Source organism: Microtus ochrogaster, chromosome 16 (assembly GCF_000317375.1).
Source record: "Microtus ochrogaster isolate Prairie Vole_2 chromosome 16, MicOch1.0, whole genome shotgun sequence".
Taxonomy (NCBI): domain Eukaryota; kingdom Metazoa; phylum Chordata; class Mammalia; order Rodentia; family Cricetidae; genus Microtus; species Microtus ochrogaster.
Window position 1 is genome coordinate 29705152 of NC_022018.1, and position 4502 is coordinate 29709653.

Sequence of the window (4502 nt, forward strand, 5' to 3'; positions counted from 1 at the left end):
GGGCAGGCGCCAAGGCAAGAATTCACCCAATAACCTGAAAGGCAACATGAAAACACCAGAACCCAATGATCTTACAACAGAAGTATTTGAACACCCTAACACAGAAGAAGTGGGAAAAATTGACTTTATGAAAGCAATAGAGTCCCTTAAACAACATGTAAAAAACGCCCTTATAGAATTGGATGAGAAGTATAACAAAAAGTTTGAAGAAATGAGTAAATACGTACATGATACCCTGGGAAACCAAGAAAAAACGATCAAACAGGTAATGGAAACAGTTCAAGAATTAAAAACTGAAATGAAGGCAAGGAAGAAAACACAAACTGAGGACCAGCTGGTTATGGAAAATCTAGGTCAACGAGCAGAGTCTACAGAAACAAGCATAACCAATAGAATACAAGAGATAGAAGAAAGAATCTCAGATTCTGAGGACACCATAGAGAAAATAAACGCATAGATCAAAGAAAACAGCAAAGCCAACAAATTCTCAACACAAAACATTCAGGAAATATGGGACACAATAAAAAGACCAAACCTAAGAATAATAGGAATAGAAGAAGGAGAAGAGTCACAGCTCAAAGGCCCAGAAAATATTTTTAACAAAATTATGGAAGAAAACTTTCCCAACATAAAGAAAGATATTCATTTAAATATTCAAGAAGCATACAGAACACCAAACAGACTGGATCAATGAAGAGATATCGGGCAGAGAAGGAAGATCTGATTGCCTCAGCAGAAGGGGGGAGTGGGCAGGGATTATTTCTAAAGGGACAGTACATGTTTGTTAGATGGGTTTTCCCATAAATTCTTGCTATTTAAAAATACATATTTATACTATTGAATGTCATTAATAGAAAGCATAATGCCTCATACATCCTTTGAAGACACTATTTTTGGTTTTCGGTATGTATTTGCATATACCTACTACTGTACTTAAACCTCACACATTAAAGACTTAACAGGCAGGTGCTCTTATTTCTTTTCTATATTGAAATCAGGCTAAGGAGTCTTAAACAATTTTTCCCTAATCTCATGGTCAGGATACAAAAGAAGTGAGAATATAAATCAGTTCTATAAGTCTGAAAACTCCAGTTTTATCCCAGGGTTTTTGAGACCCAGGCCAGCTGGCCTTGGTGAGCTTCCAATAGAACATCCCCATTGTCTCAGTGTGTGGGTGCATCCCTTGCGGTCCTGAGTTCCTTGCTCGTGCTCTCTCTCCTTCTGCTCCTGATTTGGACCTTGAGAATTATATCCGGTGCTCCAATGTGGGTCTCTGTCTCTGTCTCCTTTCATCGCCTGATGAAGGTTAATATTCAGGAGGATGCCTATATGTTTTTCTTTGGGTTCTCCTTCTTATTTAGCTTCTCTAGGATCACTAATTATAGGCTCAATGTCCTTTGTTTATGGCTAAGGAGCTTTTAAAAGTGGACACACCATCTTTCTTTCTCTCTCTGCACACCAATTCCCAGGCCTGTATGCACCCCCTCTAATAAACTCCTAATTGGGTTTATTGCATGTTCCATGTTTCCTTTTCACTCACACCCAGGTAATTTCACCTACCTCTTTCTAATAATAAAAAGGAGGGAAGTTACGCACAACAGGTTAAAGGAATTTGGATGTTGGATTCTCAAGACTTCTTCCTGCTTATTTGTGGGCATCATCTTGTGGGATGAGAACCTGAGGAACTTGGGTGCTGGTCACATCCTGGGGTAGCTGGTCTCCTTGCTTCTGTCCAGTGTTTGTAGTATGGAAATATCTGGTGTCTCTTAGACCAATTTAAAACATGAGAATTAGTGCTTTGTTAGTCTAGAATAGATACTATGGGAAGCCAATTATAACATTTAACAGTAAACATAGGCGCATTTAAGTTACATGTATGCACACACACACACACACACACACACACAGAGTGAACAGGAATTGGGCAAAGTAGATGCTGTTGGTGGGCCCTACCAAAAGCATGCCACTGCACAAAACACACATGTATCAGAATCAGCACTGGGGGACCAGGCAGGGAATATTTCAGTAAAGATGGGGGAACTTGGTAACCTGACCTGGCCCTCTGTTAAGTTGGTGGTAAAGTGACTTGACCTTTGTCAAAATGGTGGCAGTCACATGTTGTATGTATATTTTTTGAGGCGTGGGAGTTTTAAATATAATAACAAGAGAGACCCAGAGGCATGATACACCCTGTTGCTATGCTGCCACACCACAAACCACAACAGGGAGCAAAGGCTGGAAATGAAAACAGCTGTCTCGAAGATCTGATTAATCTTTTTGGTTTCTGTGGGACCAGCCTTAGCGGTTGCAGGGATAGAATAGAAAAAATGGGAGTGAGAGAAAAAGAGAATTTTCAGATGGGGGGGAGGGGAGGGGCTGCCCAGAGAAAGGAAAAGCAGAGTCTGCAGGACACTGGCAGAGCATTTACAGGGAGGTGGTTGATAATTTGAAGGTTTATATTCCATAGCTAAAAATGTGAAAACAGCGAACAAACACAACAAGGCCTGTAGCAGAATATCTTCTCTCTATAGCAAGGGTATTAATGAAGTCAATTGGCCCCGGTCCAGGTGAATCAGAGATCAGGTGATAGAGGCCATCCTGGATGGTCTCTCACAGTGGGGATCACTTTCATGTGGTTCAAAAGGAAAAAAAAAAAGAGAGAAAAAGGAAAATAACAACAACACAAAAAGCAAAAACAAAACAAAAATTATCTGAGGAATCCCAGTCCCAAAGCAAATGTATGTGCAGTTGTAAGACCCTCACCCCTTATTCTCAAAGAAATTTCCTGGCAGAGTATTTTAAAATCAAATCAAAAATCCCAGACTAGCTTCATGATCCCAGAGCTGATGGTGCCCTCCCCCTTCTCAGAAAATTCTAAAGCACTAGAGTTGGATGCCTGACCATCTGGTGGTGACTGTATACCACAAAATGCCCCAACTCAGGGACAGTGTAACGTAACCTGACTCTAAAGACAAAGCAAACTGACAAATCAGGATGGAAAAAAGCAGAGACCTTCAAGAAGTAAGAATATAAATTGCACCCAAACCCCTGAGCACCCTGAAGGCCCTGTAGTTTTTGCCTTTGTAAAGCTCACCCCAGCTGAGAACTCTAACTCCTCCCTGCCATGCTGTGATGAGTGCTGGAGAGGAGTTCCTTGCTAGCTCGTATTATTCTAACAGTAACAATAAACCTTGCTGTTGTAGTCTGGACTTCTCTGGTTTCTGGTGGTCTCTCTGGGGGTCATAATCTGGGCACAACACAGTGTTAGTTGTGCACTGGGTAGTCTGATCGTAGTTTTAGCTATAGGAAGCAACCAGAGATGAATGTCAGTGGAGCAGTGAAGACTGTGGTTGGGGGCATTCCCCCCATTTCTAGGAACACCAGAGGATTGCTGGGAGTGTGAGAACTGGTTAAGCTGACTGGAAGGGGAAAACTCACCACCAAAGCCACTAGTGTCTGTAGAGGTTTGTGCTCAGGTGCAGGCAGATACCTGGTTCCTGAGCCCAGGATTTCATGTGCCCTCAGCTGTCCCGCCCCCAGGTGGGAGGGAGTGTGGAGAGAGCCTGGTTGAGTCATAAATCAATGTTATTTTTTTTTTAAAGATGAAAGGGTGGGGGACTGGTCCCATGAGGGGTCTTGGTCCAATGAGGGATAGTGGTGGTGAGATACACCAAATGTAATGGTTTAGGTAAAATGCTACAGTTCCCTGAGGAGTGGCAGTGTGCCACTGTGGGTGGTTTATGGCAGCAGTGGATTAGAGACCATGTCAGGCCACAAGGGGCAGCCAGCACCACCACACAAGGCCTCTGTGTGTCCCAGGGTCAGAGGCAGCAGATGAGAGACCTTGGTGAATCAGCTGGGCAGATAGTCCCACAATGAGTAAGGGAGAGACAGAGACAGATAGGCATGCCATGAGGAGAGTTTTTGGATATAATTTATTTAGTAAAAGGGAGAGAAAGGAGAGACAGAGACAGAGAGAGAGAGAAAGAGAGGGAGAGGGGAGAGAGAGAGATGAGAGAGAGATAGAGATAGATAGATAGATAGAGAGAGAGAGAGAGAGAGAGAGAGAGAGAGAGAGAGAGAGATTTACATTCTGGTATGCTCAGCAAAATTAGATGTTTTGGTGTTCTATTAAAAAAACGATTTTCAAAAATTTGAGTCTAGGTCTCCCATTCTCTAGTTCAACCATGTTTAAAAGGTCCCCCTATGCCCTGTGTCAATTCTTCTGGCACAGAAAGTAAAACAAAACAGCCAAAAAAACTAAACTAGGTTTATACAAACATTCTACACCTCAAGATTCTAAGTTTATTTTATTGGATTTGGTTAAAAATCTGGTAAAACTATTTTTCAAAATGTTTAGCTTAAAACTAGTAACACATGGTTGGTAGTTAAAAATTTATACATAGATTTAGTCCGGTGCTCCAATGTGGGTCTCTGTCTCTGTCTCCTTTCATCGCCTGATGAAGGTTAATATTCAGGAGGATGCCTATATGTTTGTCTTT